Raw genomic sequence first — 18,379 nt, 5'->3', positions numbered from 1 at the left:
ATTTACCCAAACAAAATTTAAAAGAATAATAATTAGTATAGCATACGAGGGTAATAAAAGAGGAAAGGAAAAAAATATTTAGTTATCCAAATCCTACATTATGTACATCAAATCTTCCAAATCTTTTATATATACAAAAAATCATCATCACCATCTTCATTATCGTTGTAGCAATTGAAGAGAATTTGGAAGTGTGAAGCTCCATGTAAAGTCCACGAATTTGATTGGTGGGAGGAAGAAATAAAAAGTAAATCTACTAGACTAGCTTTCAACTGTCCACTGCCGGAAAATAGTAACTACCTACGCCGGAAAATCGCACAGCAGTGGCGATTAAGCTACCTATCGGAACGATTCGGAATATCAGAAGCGAGACGAGACGTGATCGCCGAGTGGTACATGATATCATCAAACGTTTCGGTCTTCCTGGTCATCAGCCGGAGCTGTTTTGCCTTTTCCTCAGTGAAGCAACCAGGAGCAAATCGATATTTAGTGCGCGCCGTTCTCTCGGATTCTGACTCAGATCTTCCAGAGAGATTGGTGCTTCTGCCCTCGTTACTTTCGTTGTTGTCTTTGCCATCAATGTAATCAGGGTCGGATCCCCATCCAAAGAGTGGTGTCCACGGTAGGGGTGTCAACGGTGCGGTTTGGAGCGGTTTCGGGCTGGACTTCATGGTTTCGGGCTGAAAAACACCTAGCCCAAATACGGCCCATTAGCAAAATAACGGTTTCGGGCCGGTTTTGGATTAGTGCGGTTTGGATTCGGGCTAACTAACAGTTTGGATGAACGGTTTAGACTCAGGTTGACTAAAGCTTTAATGGTGTATAATAAAAAGAACAATAAGAAACAATTGAGTATCCTACGCAAAAGCGAAAATTATATGAAAAACAAAGTTGCTATCGGTCAATTTCCATTAAAAAAACCCCACCCATTCTATAGAAATCAAGAACCTAGATATTAATTAGTAAAATGGCTATTTGATCTTAGAAATCATGCTTACTTTTTTTTAATTGTCTATATCAACTACCTAATGGTAATATAACAATTCAAATATTATTGAATGTAAAATTACAAAACGGGTTGTAAAACGGGTTATAACGGGTTGCGGTTCGGTTTTGGGTTGGTGCGGGCTCTACCACCCTCAGCACAATTACGACCCATTAAGGTTTGGTTTGGGCCGGTTCGGACTATAACAGGCCGGTACAGTTCGGGCTACAAATTGACACCCCTATGTCCACCAGTTGGCCGTAGATGTTTTCAGGATATTGTTTACAGGTTTTCCATGACTTGAAGGAGCTGATGCTCTGATTCAAGTTGGTCGAATAGAAAGGAGCGAAGCAGTAGTCACCATTAGCTCTAGTTGTTCTGGAGAGAATTCTGAAAACTTTGGGTTTTGAAATATGTAATTAGAATTTGGACTTTTTGTTAGGACTTGGCAAGAGGTAGAGAATAGAAACATGGAGGTTTTATTGCAGTTTCCGGGTGTTGGTGCTAATTTTTCCGATCGCCTTCAACCGTCACCTTCGCACCGAACTCCTCAGATCTGGATCGATTTGGTTGGTCTGATCCTTCTGTGTCTCTCTCGTTTTTTGGAAAAATGAAACACACTGATTAGAAACGGAGCCGATCGTCTTGATCGGCGTTGCATCTCCGACGATCTAGTTAGATTTTTGAAGATAGTTCTTCAGAGCTCGAAGGAGCTTCTGAGGTGTTTCAATGGAGTAAAATTAGGAAAAGAGTCCAGTGTTCATGATCTGAGAGACTTACCCTTCTCGAACTCTCCTTCCTCTTTTATATGGATTTTCCAGCTAGTAATACTTTCAATCATGACCGTCGGATCATCGCTCCTTCTTGAATGGTGTTGATCATCTTTTCTTTATAATCTCGAGTGAACCCATAAGTTCTTTGATCTCGTCAATCGAATCCGGTTAAGCCTGATTAGACCGGTACAAACCGGAAGTGGATATTTTAGCCACAACACAAGCCCCCAAGCCTGCTGATCAGGTTGAACTTATATGAGACTCTGATCAGCATGTTTAAAAAAATCATCCAGCATACCCTGTTTAGCTCTTACGTCTTTTCCCAAGGTACTTTTTGATTTCCAAAGAACTATGACGCCAAGTCATCATATCATCATTAACTTAAAAGTTGATTTATGGCTCTCCCCCATTTAAAATCATAACTTTTGTAATTGTAGAACCATTTTGCGTGATTATTACATCTTTGTACTCAGCCCCCAAATCATCCTGTAAACCAGCTGAAATCTCTTTCTTGTCAGACTTTTCACAAATTCTTAAATATAACTTTTCATCTTCCTTAACGTTATCGCCGCTTGATCATAAATTTTGTCTCTTCCCCACGTATAGTCATCATGTTCTCCCTTACTTTTCATTTGTCATCCTCGTATTCTCAACTGCAATTTCCCTAAATTCACCGATTGATTCCACGCGTCGGTTATGAAAAGTAATGACCATTGGTCTCGGAACATCGTGTATTTCCCCCCATTTTTCAAGAAATCTCCTTTCGCCTCTCTTCATTCTTTATATATTTATCTGTCAACTGTCACCTGCTCTCCTTCGTACTCTGTCCTCCTCTTTAGAGAATATCAAATACACTTATACGCCATTTTTCCTATCACTTCTCCTCAAATTTTATCCTTCGAGTTTTCTTCTTCTTCCTTTCCTGCTTCCACCATGGATCCTGCTTCCAACCCTTCAGTACCCAGTACCTCCACACAATCCATTACACCTCCAAGTATCGCACGACTGAAAGATATGTCTGGTGCTTCTTCTTCCCATCAGAATCCTTTAGAGTGGAAACCCTCTCCATACGCTCATGACGAGGCTATCGTCACTTATACGCCTGTAGACATGTCCAAAGAGAAAATGGACCCGAAGTATGCAGGTCCTGAGTGGTATCCGACCAAGGTAAAGAAATCTCACCTGGCTTCTTATTTGGAAAGTTACCATTTCCCTTCTGACGCCAAGATATGGGCTCCTGAACCTTCTGATCGTCCTTATACAGTTGATCCAGGAGTCATCACCATTTATCTTGACCATCTCGATTTAGGTTTCAGAATTCCTTTGATCCCAATAGTCTAGTCTTTGTTGGATTATTATCATGTTTGTCCCTCTCAACTCACTCCAAACAGTTGGAGGTTGATTTACTGCTTTTTTGCCTTCATTCTCAGAATGAAACGCACCCCCTCTGTCAATCTTTTCAGGAACTACTACACTCTGAAAGTATCCCGCGAACGCGGATACCTTCACTTTGCTAGAAGAACTTATATTTCAAATGAACTGGGTAAAGAATCCCAGATTTTCATTGATTCTTCTATTCCCCATGATAAGAAACAGTGGCGAGAAAAGTATTTTTTCTGCGCCATTCCAAATCCAAATTTCCACTCCCGATGGTGTTTACATTCTTTGAACTCCCTGTCCCCCTTGAAAGTGCATCCAGAACTCAATGAATATGACCGAGAAACTTGGGGTTTGATTCCTACTGGAACTCCAATTGACGTGGCTGACCTAAAAACGGATGTAGGCTTAATCAATCACGGTCTCTTCCCAGGTAAGGATAGTGTGAAACCCAGCCCTAACCTTGACCCGGAAACTTTGTTATTTGTAGGTCCAGTGACCCGAAGTAAAGCAAGAAGTCAGCTTTGGGCCATCCCAGTGGAGGACTTGGTGTCTGGCTTTGAATCCATGAGTGTTGATGATGAGGTTCTATTTATGGAAACTAAATCTTGATGAAGATCGGATTAGTTGATGGACTTGGAGTACTCTCTATCATGGTTTGAAGGCATTTCTACCTATTAGGTAAGTCACTTGGTATGTGTGCAAAACCCCTTTAGGTTTGGATTTGATCTGGGCCTTCAATTCCCTGTTTAGAAGTTGCTGAACTGATTGGTCGACTCATTGGTCGACTGGACCCGTGGACCAATCCAATCGACCAATGGGTTCTGTCTTTGGTAATTAGGTCTTGCTTGCTCTATTTAAGTCCAATCTCGAGTCTACTTCGTATTTTCTGCCTCCAAACTCTTTGGAACGAACCAAAGACCTTTGCAAGTCATCTCCCTTGCGTCCTTGGTGTTTATCTTGACGGATCTTCGTCAAAACTCGTGTTCTTACACAAAAAGGTATGTTTACACTCTCTTCTTCTTCTTCATCCTTGTTTTCTTTCCTTTTTGAGTTGAGACAGTAGAGGAGATGCTGCATTCTCTGTTGCAAACATCTCTGAACTTGTCTCTCATGATCTTCCTAAGGATTAATGGCTAATGCGATGATCTTAACCATGATCATTGCAAGCTTTTGAAGGAATCATGATCAAATCATGATCTTGTCTTTGTTCATCTTTTGATTTAAATTCTGATCTTCTTAGATCTACTATATTGATCATGTTAGTAATCAATCGCTGTGTTTTCTTTATATGATCCATGATCTATCAATCTCTAGTTGTTTCTCTTCTATCATACCATGCTTTCTTCAAGAATCATGACTGATACATCTATGGTAGGTTTTGTTTCCTTATTTAGATTTATGTTCTTAGATCTATTTTCTTGAAGATCTAAGTATGCCTTTCATGATACCTTTACCTGAATCAATGATTCATTCTCCTATTGTTCTTGTCTTTGATTTCTATCTTGAACTCTTCAAGAACCATGATTGATCTAATTATGGTAACTTTTTGTTTCCTAATTTGTAACTTGAAAACTTGATTCGATTAGTGTTTTGAGGTCCTCTATATGTTAGGATACTACCAATGTAGTTTACCCCTTGTTTAGTACCCTTTTGAACCACCAAATTCGGTTCTTTATTCTTAAAACTCTGATTTTGTAGGCCACTGTCTCCATTGGTCGACTGATTGGTCGACTGGGACAGTAGACCAATCCAATCGACCAATGAGTACAGCAACTCCAGATTTGGTCTGTTTTGGATGTTTTGATATCTTTTCTGTTAGGGATCTTTCCTAATATGTTGTTTACACTTGTTTAGGACCTTCTTCTCAAGTTTGTCAAGATCTTACTTGATTTCTTAGGATTCCTTTGCAAGTTATAAAAGGTAAGGATGGTTACTTCCTTAACAACATAAATTGCATATCTTAGTTTCTATATTTGAATCTTGTTAATTTATTTCTTTAATTAGATTCTTACAATGTTATACTATTGTGGTACTGTCTTAATATCAGTAACATTACTTGTTTATATTAAATTGACTCATGAATGATTTACTTACCAGTTATATACAAGTTGATTGTAATTATTGGTTTCTTTCCATATATGAAGTTACCATATATGTGATGTTATGAATTGATGCTTGTGTATGCTTAAGTATGGTTTGGAAAGGAGAGGTGTCCTTTTGACACTTCTGTCCTAGGACTACTATGGGAATATTATGGGATGTTTCCGGAGATGCCCTCTGGACACCTTCCTAAACTGTTGGATGACAAATTTAGGATTGTCTAGTAGTGTTTGGCTAGGATGTCCCGTTATGTCAGACCCTAATCGGAGGGGTATTGAGACCGAACGACCCGTGGTAGCAATGGGGATTCATGGGCGCTCAAGACCGGTAACCAACCCGTGAGAGGACAGGAATCACATTGTGGGGGCCATTTATTGGTAGGGTTGCATATGATTAGACTTGGGCTCACGGGCGCTCAAGATCGGTAACCAACCCGTGAGAGGACGTGAGAGCTTCCCGTTTACCATATGTGGATAAACAATAGGGTTGATGAGTCCGTAGTCAGGGACTATGAAGACTCTAGTGTGAAGGAAACCGGAAAGGATCGCCAGGGGCGAGGAATGGACGTATCTGGATCTGACTTGATGTAACTGAGTAGAAGACTTGCATTTGGCTAGGCTTTAACCCTGACATGCGCCGGTACTTAGACCAATGGTGAAGTGAGAGAGTGGTGACCTATACCCCAGCCATGGAATGTCCTGAGGGATGAAGGACCCATTACCAACTGATGATGAGTGAATGAGACTTTCCTAAAGAAGTACGGTGCTATGACTTAAAGCATGTCTGCCATTAGAGACCAGCATACGTAGAGTTAGATTCATACATTCATTGTTTGCCTCATACCACATTGCATTTATGTTTGTTTTGTAATCCTGCCATTTATGTTATTATGGATTTAACTGCTTTACTGAGTTTCTTTGAAACTCATTCCTTTTGTACAATGTTTGTTAGACTACTCTACAAGTTCTGAGTATCATGACTGCTCGTATGAAGAAGCGAAAGGAGAAGAGGCATATCTCCAGGAAAGTGATTGCGGTTACGACAATTACACTGAAGATCCCGCGAGTGGTTATGCTCCGTACGATGCTTAGTCCGACCATAGAGTGGAAGCGCCCTTGTGCCATTTATGATTTTTATACTTATAGGGATATTGTCTATAAGATTGAGAACAATTTAGTTACCTATTGTACCTGCTATTGGGATTAGACTCTATTCTGTTTCTTCTCTTCTAGAACTACATTTCCGCTGGTTGTAGAGTGGGATTTCGCCTCACTTTACTTATTTGATTTAGACACTCTGATTATATTTAGTACTTTGATTTATATATATATGATTCATTCTTTCCTTATTTGGATCTATGGTTTATCTTTCGCACATCGATTATTATTGTTCATGATTATGTTATTGTTTATGTAGGAGGTTGATTACTCGATACCTGATCTTCGGGCTGTGGATCACACTCTCGAGTATGCCAGATTGGGTACCGGCTGGGAGGATGTGACAGATAGCAACAATGATATACCTTTCCTCTCTTTACCATTACTTTTCCTTTAAACCTCATTTTCGTTTTATGCATATACAGAAACTGTCACGCCCTCCCAGCCGGTACCCTATCTGGCATACCCGAGAGTGTGATCCACAGCCCGAAGATCAGGTATCGAGTGATCAACCTCCCACATAAACAATAACATAATCATGAACAACCATAACAAGAGTGCGGAAGATAAATCATAGATCCAATAATGAAAGAATGAATCATAAACGAATCGGAATAATAGATATAATCAGAGTGTCAAACAGATAAGTAAAGTGAAGCAAAAATCCCACTTTACAACCAGCGGAAAAGTAGCTCGAAAGAATAAACTAGATAAAATCTAATCCCAGTAGCAAGTACATTGGGTAACTAAATTATTCTCCACTTTGTAGACGACATCCTTGTAGGTGTAGATCTCATAAATAGCACAAGGACGCTTCCACTCAATGGTCGGACTAAGCATCGTACGAAGCATAACCACCCGCGGGATCTTCGAGTAATTGTGGTAACCGCAATCACCTTCCCCGAGATATGTCTCTTCGCCTTGCGCTTCCTCATAGGAACCGTCATAGTACTCAGACCTGCAGGATAGTCTAACAACATTGTACAATAAAGGAATGAGTTTCAAAGAAACTCGATAAGGCGATTAAAATCCATAATAACATAAATGGCGGGATTCCGAACAATCATAAATGCAATATGATATGAGACAAACAATGAATGAATGAATCTAACTCTATGTATGCTGGTCTCTATTGGCGGACATGCTTTAAGCCATAGCACCGTACTTCTTTAGGAAAGTCCACTCACATCCTCAACCATTTAAGATATCTTGGATTCTCTCACGGATCATTTCACCGGTCTTGAGCAGCCGATTGGTAATGGGTCCTTCATCCCTCAGGACAAACCTTGGCGGGGGTTAAGTCAACACACTCTCTCACAACCATTTGGTATAAGTCTTGGCGCATGTCGGGGTAAAACCTAGCCAAATGCAAGTCTTCTACTTGGTTACATCAAGTCGATCCAGATACTTCCATTCCTCGTCCCCGACGATCCTTTCCGGTATCCTTCACACTAGAGTCGGCGTATCCTATGGCACCGACCAACTCGGACTACGGACTCATCAACCCTATTGGTTATCCACATATGGTAAACGGGAAGCTCTCACGTCCTCTCACGGGTTGGTTACCGGTCTTAAGCGCCCGTGAGCCCAAGTCTAACCATATGCAACCCTACCAACAAATGGCCCCCACAATGTGATTCCTGTCCTCTCACGGGTTGGTTACCGGTCTTGAGCGCCCATGAATCCCCATTGCTACCACGGGTCGTTCGGTCTCAATACCCCTCCGATTAGGGTCTGACATAACAGGACATCCTAGCCAAACACTACTAGACAATCCTATATATGTCATCCAACAGTTTAGGAAGGTGTCCAGAGGGCATCTCCGGAAATATCCCATAATATTCCCGTAGTAGTCCAAGGACGAAGTGTCAAAAGGACACCTCTCCTTTCCAAACCATACTTAAGCATACACATGCATCAATACATATCATCACATATATGGTAACTCCATATATGGAAAGAAATCAATATTTCAATCACTTGTATAACATTGGTAAGTAAATCATACATGAATCATTTCAATATGAATAAGTAATGCTACTGTAATCAAAGTTATGCAACAGTAGTATATCATTGTAAAAATCTAATTTAGGAAACATATTAATGATATTCAAATATAGAAACTAGATTCATGCTATCTATGTAATTAAGGAAATAACCATCCTTACCTTTTATAACTCGCAAAGAATCCTAAGAAATCAAGTAAGATCTTGGCAAACTTGAGAAGAAGGTCCTAAACAAGTATATACAACATATTAGGAAAGATCCCTAGCAGAATATATATCAAAATATCCGAAACGGACCAATTCGGAGTTGCTGTACTCATTGGTCGAGTGGATTGGTCGAGTGGTCCAGTCGACCAATCAGTCGACCAATGCAGACAGTAGCTTATAAAATCAGAGTTTTGAGATATGAAATCCGAATTTGGTGGTTCAAAAGGGTACTAATCAAGGGGTAGACTACATCAGTAGTATTCTAACATAAAGGGGACCTCAAAACACTAATCAAATCAAGGTATCAAGATCCAAATTAGGAAACAAAAAGTTACCATAATTAACTCAAACATGGATCTTGATGAATTTTGAAATAGAAAACAAAGACAAGAACAATAGGAGGATGGATCATTGCTTTCGGTAATGAAAACATGAAAACATGCATAGGTCTTCATGGAATAAGGCTTAGAAGCATAAATCTAAATAAGGAAATAAAACCTACCATATATGTAACTATCATGCATCATGAAGAACACATAGTAAGGTAGAAGAGAACAACTAGAATTCTATGGATTATGGATCATGGAAAGAAAACACAACCATTAACCACTAACATGATCAATGAAAGAAGATCCAAAGAGATCAGAATTCAGATTAGGAAATTAACAGAGATTAAATCATGGTTTGATCATGAATCCTTCAAAAGCTTGCAATGATCATGGTTAAGATCATTGTTCTAGCCTTAAATCCTTAGGATGATCATGAGAACATGTTCAGAGATGTTTGCAACAGAGGATGCATCATCTCTTCTACTGTCTCAACTCAAAAAGGAAAGAAAAACAAAGATGTAGGAGAAGAAGAGAGAGTAGACATACCTTTTGATGCAAAAAGAAGAGTTCCGACGAAGATCCGCCAAGAAAACTCCAAGGATGCAAGAGAGATGACTTGCAGAGGTCTTTGGTTCGTTCCAGAGGGTTTGGAGGCAGCAAATACGAAGTGGACTCGAGGTTAGACTTAAATAGAGCAAGAATCAACCTAATTGCCAAAGACAACACCCATTGGTCGAGTGGATTGGTCGACTGGCCCAGTCGACCAATCAGTCGACCAATGCAGACAAAGAAGGCCAAAACAGGGAATTGAAGGCCCAGATCAAATCCAAACCTAAAGGGGTTTTGCACACAAGTCAAGTGACTTACCTAATAGGTAGAAATGCCTTCAAACCAAGATAGAGAGCACCCCAAGTCCATCAACTAATTAGATCTTCATCAGGATTCTGTTTCCATAAATAGAACCTCATCATCAACCTTCATGGATTCAAAGCCGACACCAAGTCCTCTCTGGGATGGCCCAAAGCTGACTTCTTACTTTACTTCGGGTCATCGGACCTACAAATAACAAGGTTTCCGGGTCAAGGTTAGGGCTGGGTTTCACATTCTCCCCCCTTAAAGAAATTTTGTCCCCCGAAATTGAAAGCGTACTGTGCTTCCAAAGAGGTAAGGAAACTTCTCCTTCATGTCTTCTTCCTTCTCCCAAGAAGCTTCTTCAGGGGTATGGTTCTTCCACCGAATCTTCACCAAAGGAATGGCGCGATTCCTGCTGCTTGTCCTTCCTATCCAGGATTTGGCCGGTTCTTCATCATAGGTCAAATAAGCACTAAGTCCTTCAGGTGCTTGCTGCAAAATGTGTTCCGGATTCTCTATGTATTTTCGGAGCATCGAAATATGGAACACATTGTGCACACCAGCAAGAGACGGAGGTAATGCTAATCGATACGCAACAGGTCCAACCTTTTCCAAAATCTCGAAAGGTCCAATGTAACGAGGGCTAAGCTTTCCCTTAACATTGAATCTCATCACACCCTTCATTGGTGAGACCTTCAGAAAGACTTTCTCTCCAACTTGAAATTCCAAATCGGTCCTTCTCTTATCAGGATAAGATTTCTGTCTCATCGGCGACTTAATCCTTTCTCTTATCATATCTACCATAGCACTTGTAGCTTCAATCATCTCAGGACCTAAGACTTTTCTTTCACTGTCTCGAGTCCAAGTACAAAGGTGTCCTACAAGTACTACCATACAAAGCCTTGAATGGAGCCATGCCTATTGTGGCTTGATAACCGTTGTTATAGGCAAACTCAACCAAAGCTAGGTGTTCATCCCAATTTCCACCCATATCCACCACACAAGATCCGAGCATGTCTTCCAATGTCTGAATTGTCCGCTCGATTGTCCATCGACTGTGGATGATGAGCTGTACTCAAGTTCAATTGGGTTCCCAAGGCCTTCGCAAACTATTCCAAAACCTTGAGGTGAACCTAGGATCACGATCCGAGACAATACTCAATGGCACACCATGCGAGACGAACCACATTATCCACATAAAGCCCGGCTAGCTTATCCAGAGTATGAGTGATCTTCATAGGAATGAAATGGGCTGATTTGGTCAACCTATCAACAATCACCCACACAGTGTCATTGCCTTTACTTGTCCGAGGCAAGCTAGTCACAAAGTCCATGGAGATATCTTCCCACTTCCAACTAGGAATAGGAAGGGGTTGAAGTAATCCAGATGGAGGTTGTCGAACGGCTTTCACACGTTGGCAAGTCTCACACTTGGCAACAAAATCGTCAACATCCGCCTTTAGACCAGTCCACCAAAAATGTTCCTTCAAGTCCTTGTACATCTTGGTGCTTCCCGGGTGTCAGAGAAAGTCTGACTGGTGTGCTTCCTTCAATATTTCATTCTTAACTTCATCGTTTGCCGGCACACAGCCTTCCTCTAAACAACAAAGCACCATCCATGGATATACCAAAGTCGGGGTCCGACTCGGGTTCAAGAAATCTTCTCAACTTTGGTCAAAAACTCTTGATCGAACTCTGCAGAGCAACAATCTCATCTCTAAGACCAGATCTTGCCGTCATGGCGAAAGAATAAAATCAGAATTCTCGGGGACGATTTCCAAATCAAAACTCTCAATAGAAGACCACAATGGTAAACTCAAAGCATTCAAATCCAAAGTCCTCTTCGGTTCTTCCTACTAAGAGCATCGGCAACAACATTTGCTTTCCCGGATGATCTGAATATCACAATCATAATCGGAGACTAGTTCCAACCATCTCCTTTGTCTCATGTTCAACTCCTTTTGGGTAAAGAAGTATTTCAAACTCTTATGATCCGTGAAAATGGCAATCTTCTCACCGTAAAGATAATGTCTCCAAATCTTCAAAGCAAAGACAACGGCGGCAAGTTCTAGATCGTGAGTGGGGTAATTCCGCTCATAATCCTTCAATTGCCGAGAAGCATAGGCTACGACCTTGCCATGTTGCATCAAGTACACAACCCAAACCAATCTTTGGCGCATCGGTATAAACTGTCATACCACCGGAACTATCGGTATAGTCAAAACCGGGGCACTTGTCAATCTATCTTTCAACTCTTGGAAATTCTTCTCACAAGCGTCAGACCAAACAAACTTCTCTTCTTTCCTGGTCAACTTAGTCATAGGAGCAGCCAACCGAGAAAAGTTCTCAATAAACCTTCGGTAGTAACCCGCCAATCCAAGAAAACTTCTTATTTCCGTTACTGACTTCGGTCTCTCCCAATCAGCCACAGCTTGGACCTTTTCAGGATCGACACGAATACCTTCGGCTGAAACTACATGACCAAGGAAAACCACTCTCTTAAGCCAGAAATCACACTTGCTAAACTTAGCAAACAACTTCTTTTCCCGCAACCTTTGCAAAGTGAAACTTAGATGACTCGCATGCTCTTCTTCGCTCTTCGAATAGATCAAGATGTCATCAATGAAAACAATCACAAACTTATCAAGCACATCATGAAATACTCGGTTCATGAGGTCCATGAACACCGCAGAGCATTGGTCAATCCGAAGGGCATGACTCTAAACTCATAGTGACCATACCGCGTTCGGAAAGCTGTCTTGAAGATATCACTAGACTTCACTTTCAATTGGTGATATCCGGACCTTAAGTCAATCTTCGAGAACACAACTGCACCCTTCAACTGATCGAAGAGATCATCAATTCTGGGCAGCGGATATCTATTCTTGATAGTCAACTTATTCAACTCACGGTAGTCGATGCACAAGCGCATACTACCGTCTTTCTTCTTGACGAACAAGACCGGAGCTCCCCAAGGTGAAACTCCCTTCTCTTCTTTAACTTTTCCCACCTAGTGTGTCACCTTGGTTTCCAAATCATAAGCAAGATATCCAAGAACATCATCAACAACTTGCTTCCACTCTTTACTTAAAATCATCAAAAATCCACTTGACCAAATGATTGGAAATCTTAAATCATGCTTAAATATATCCATATAGTCATCAAACAATATTCCATAAGGCAAAAATCACATTTTCCAAAAATTCAACAGCAAATGAGGTCACTGTGACCATTGGTCGAGTGGTTGGTCGAGTGACCCGATCGACCATCGATCGACCAATGAAGACAGATGCGAAAATTCGCATTATAAGCCTCATTTCCACATTCCAACCTCATTCTAACTTCTTCCAAAGGTGAGAGAGCTCTAGGGAAAATATCCAAGAGTTCCCACAAGTGTTCTTGAGGTGATTTAGTGCTTCAACAACAACACCACAACACACCATCTTCACAAACAAGGTAAATCTCTCATTCTTTCTTCCATTTTCATCTTCTCATGCTTGCATTTCAATAAAACCATGCTTTACTTGTATCCAATGCTAGAAATCATGTTAGGAATGCTTAGAAACATATTCCCTAGGTTTTAAACACAATGACATGCATAGACAACAAGTTTTAACACATTTGGTGCTCATCTCGCAAAGTTTTATACCGAAATCGATATCTTTAGAAAAATTTCGTTTTCTCTCAAACCGCTTGAAATTTTGCACGAGATCAAATGCTACATGCTCAAGATGACATTGTAGATAGGTCCATACAATTTGATTTAACCAATTTCAACTTTTCAAAAATCCAATTTTGACCTAAATTGCAAAATCCCCAAATTTCTTCTTGCTGAATTTTTCGCTTTAATCCAAGTTTTCGATCGATTTTCATCAAAACAACTTCATAGACATGAAATTCCAAGTATTGCGCACATGCTAGTATGTTCAAATCAAATTTCCCCCAAATTTGAAATTTTCCGAAAAATTACGAAAATACCCTTTTTGGCTCAACTCTTGAAATAGCACTAATTGGAATTGTCTCTTGTCTCTTCCACGGATACATCATGCGAGGGGAGGGGCGAGGAGGAGGTAGAGGTCGAGGGTCGCATCGTAGGTGCTCTTAGGGGCGGAGGTCGGGTTCCTTTCGAGCCCCGGAGAGGAGGTTAGGAGGCCGGACCTATTTGACACACCTCGGGCCGAGTTTCGTACGAGGCCTACTTCAGCTATTGTAACATCGAGATGGGGCGTCTACTTCACTTACGCCAGCTCGGAGCCTTTAGGATCCGGCGAGAGGTTCGACACTTTACGGTGGACTCACCTCTTCACCGAGGACTTGCCGGTATGCCGGAGCTAGTGAGGTTGTTCTTCAGCAACCTTACTTTCACGAGGAGGCTCGGGGCCGGGGACATCCACTCGGACTTGTCCTCGGGAGCGGGGTCCTTCGGACTCGGATTCGCTTCTCTACCCGGACACGGCCGAGATCTTGCGGGTCCCTTACTATCCACGGCGGTGTGTGTGGATACCTGCAGGAGCGGCACTGGACGGCCATCGATGCCGTACGAGCTTCGCGAGATATGCTCTACGCTATGGGGTAGCCGTCGATGCTTCACACCGTGGACTAGCGGACGGATGACGGGTTCTGCACGTATTATCGGTCGCATAGTCGGCCGAAACATCATGCCGAAAGCCGGACATCACCATCGGGTCACGGTGATGGAGGCCTTGGTCATCTACCGCATCTACATGGGCTTCGAGATCGATCTCTCCTACATCATTCAGCGGGTCATGCTTGGACTTGGTTCTGCGGCCTAGCATGCGGAACCTTTGCTATGGGAGGCTTCGACTTTGATCTTCGGGCATTTCGGGGTGAGTTTCGAGGATACTCCGATGGACACTAGATCACGGGGATACCCCATTGGGACTCGGACCATTCGGCGGATGAGACTACATCGGTTAGAGAGATCTCCTGGTCCGGAGGGGTGAGGATGATGATGAATCGGGGGATGAGGATGGGGGATCGGGGGATGGAGGAGAGGATATCGGTCCTGATAGTGATGATCGGGCCGGAGATGATCTGAGATATGCGCGAGGCTGAGCACGGTGCATCATGAGTTTCCTTCATCACACTTCGAGGCGGGCGGCCCTTCACATGCGGTTCCGGAGACTTCAGATCTTGGTGCACGAGATGAGATCGATGACTTCCATGCTAGAGAGGATGGAGGTCGGACGGGAGCAGATGTACGAGAGGATGGAGTCTCGACAAGACAGGATAGAGCATCGGGTGACTCGGCTAGCGAGAGGAGTTCGGAGCATACGAGAGATCGAGTAGATCACCTAGATAGGCTGTACTTTAGGATTTTCCATTTATGCATTTCAGATGTAATCATTGTAAAAACTTTTGAAATTAATGAAGTTCATTTTGTTTCTCTTTAATTATTGTATGTTATGCAACTTTCTTTTCCTTGCATTAGTGACATTTGTTCAAGTATAATTATGGTATGTTATTCGAGAATGTTCTTATGCCTCAAAGGTCAAGTTTCTAATTCGGTGTTCTATTATTCACTTCTAAGAGTAGAAGAGTCATTTCGGATCAATGACTCGGGAATGTTCAGTTGTTGTCTTTTGTGGTTAGGATCTCCTCGAACCTTGGGCTCCGATACCAATCATCCGCGCCCTCCCAGCCGGTACCCTATCGGCATACCCGAGAGTGTGATCCACGGCCCGAAGATCAGGTATCGAGTGATCAACCTCCCACATAAACAATAACATAATCATGAACAACCATAACAAGAGTGCGGAAGATAAATCATAGATCCAATAATGAAAGAATGAATCATAAACGAATCGGAATAATAGATATAATCAGAGTGTCAAACAGATAAGTAAAGTGAAGCAAAAATCCCACTTTACAACCAGCGGAAAAGTAGCTCGAAAGAATAAACTAGATAAAATCTAATCCCAGTAGCAAGTACATTGGGTAACTAAATTATTCTCCACTTTGTAGACGACATCCTTGTAGGTGTAGATCTCATAAATAGCACAAGGACGCTTCCACTCAATGGTCGGACTAAGCATCGTACGGAGCATAACCACCCGCGGGATCTTCAGAGTAATTGTGGTAACCGCAATCACCTTCCTGGAGATATGTCTCTTCGCCTTGCGCTTCCTCATAGGAACCGTCATAGTACTCAGTACCTGCAGGATAGTCTAACAACATTGTACAATAAAGGAATGAGTTTCAAAGAAACTCAGTAAGGCAGTTAAAATCCATAATAACATAAATGGCAGGATTCCAGAACAATCATAAATGCAATATGATATGAGACAAACAATGAATGAATGAATCTAACTCTATGTATGCTGGTCTCTATTGGCAGACATGCTTTAAGCCATAGCACCGTACTTCTTTAGGAAAGTCCACTCACATCCTCAACCATTTAAGATATCTTGGATTCTCTCACGGATCATTTCACCGGTCTTGAGCAGCCGATTGGTAATGGGTCCTTCATCCCTCGGGACAAACCTTGGCGGGGGTTAAGTCAACACACTCTCTCACAACCATTTGGTATAAGTGCTTGGCGCATGTCGGGGGTAAAACCTAGCCAAATGCAAGTCTTCTACTTGGTTACATCAAGTCGGATCCAGATACTTCCATTCCTCGTCCCCGACGATCCTTTCCGGTATCCTTCACACTAGAGTCGGCGTATCCTATGGCACCGACCAACTCGGACTACGGACTCATCAACCCTATTGGTTATCCACATATGGTAAACGGGAAGCTCTCACGTCCTCTCACGGGTTGGTTACCGGTCTTAAGCGCCCGTGAGCCCAAGTCTAACCATATGCAACCCTACCAACAAATGGCCCCCACAATGTGATTCCTGTCCTCTCACGGGTTGGTTACCGGTCTTGAGCGCCCATGAATCCCCATTGCTACCACGGGTCGTTCGGTCTCAATACCCCTCCGATTAGGGTCGACATAACAGGACATCCTAGCCAAACACTACTAGACAATCCTATATATGTCATCCAACGGTTTAGGAAGGTGTCCGGAGGGCATCTCCGGAAATATCCCATAATATTCCCGTAGTAGTCCAAGGACAGAAGTGTCAAAAGGACACCTCTCCTTTCCAAACCATACTTAAGCATACACATGCATCAATACATATCATCACATATATGGTAACTCCATATATGGAAAGAAATCAATATTTCAATCACTTGTATAACATTGGTAAGTAAATCATACATGAATCATTTCAATATGAATAAGTAATGCTACTGTAATCAAAGTTATGCAACAGAGTATATCATTGTAAAAATCTAATTTAGGAAACATATTAATGATATTCAAATATAGAAACTAGATTCATGCTATCTATGTAATTAAGGAAATAACCATCCTTACCTTTTATAACTCGCAAAGAATCCTAAGAAATCAAGTAAGATCTTGGCAAACTTGAGAAGAAGGTCCTAAACAAGTATATACAACATATTAGGAAAGATCCCTAGCAGAATATATATCAAAATATCCGAAAGCAGACCAATTCCGGAGTTGCTGTACTCATTGGTCGAGTGGATTGGTCGAGTGGTCCGATCGACCAATCGGTCGACCAATGCGGTGATAGCTTATAAAATCAGAGTTTTGAGATATGAAATCCGAATTTGGTGGTTCAAAAGGGTACTAATCAAGGGGTAGACTACATCAGTAGTATTCTAACATAAAGGGGACCTCAAAACACTAATCAAATCAAGGTATCAAGATCCAAATTAGGAAACAAAAAGTTACCATAATTAACTCAAACATGGATCTTGATGAATTTTGAAATAGAAAACAAAGACAAGAACAATAGGAGGATGGATCATTGCTTTCGGTAATGAAAACATGAAAACATGCATAGGTCTTCATGGAATAAGGCTTAGAAGCATAAATCTAAATAAGGAAATAAAACCTACCATATATGTAACTATCATGCATCATGAAGAACACATAGTAAGGTAGAAGAGAACAACTAGAATTCTATGGATTATGGATCATGGAAAGAAAACACAACCATTAACCACTAACATGATCAATGAAAGAAGATCCAAAGAGATCGGAATTCAGATTAGGAAATTAACAGAGATTAAATCATGGTTTGATCATGAATCCTTCAAAAGCTTGCAATGATCATGGTTAAGATCATTGTTCTAGCCTTAAATCCTTAGGATGATCATGAGAACATGTTCGAGAGATGTTTGCAACAGAGGATGCAGCATCTCTTCTACTGTCTCAACTCAAAAAGGAAAGAAAAACAAAGATGTAGGAGAAGAAGAGAGAGTAGACATACCTTTTGATGCAAAAAGAAGAGTTCCGACGAAGATCCGCCAAGAAAACTCCAAGGATGCAAGAGAGATGACTTGCAGAGGTCTTTGGTTCGTTCCGAGAGGGTTTGGAGGCAGCAAATACGAAGTGGACTCGAGGTTAGACTTAAATAGAGCAAGAATCAACCTAATTGCCAAAGACAGACACCCATTGGTCGAGTGGATTGGTCGACTGGCCCCGATCGACCAATCGGTCGACCAATGCGAAGACAAAGGGCCAAAACAGGGAATTGAAGGCCCAGATC

At 41.6% G+C, this 18,379-nt stretch overlaps 1 pseudogene; it reads right to left on the bottom strand.

Annotated features, from left to right (window-relative positions):
• Nucleotides 1–335: 335 nt before the first annotated feature.
• Nucleotides 336–1,352, bottom strand: LOC149022583 (uncharacterized; annotated as a pseudogene).
• Between the last annotated feature and the right edge of the window lie 17,027 nt (nucleotides 1,353–18,379).

This window comes from Hakea prostrata, chromosome 3 (genome assembly GCF_041222555.1).
Source record: "Hakea prostrata isolate BN-2017 chromosome 3, UWA_Hpros_2, whole genome shotgun sequence".
Taxonomy (NCBI): Eukaryota; Viridiplantae; Streptophyta; class Magnoliopsida; order Proteales; family Proteaceae; genus Hakea; species Hakea prostrata.
Note: the sequence above shows the minus strand (reverse complement) of the source record. Positions and strands in the feature narration are given on the sequence as shown.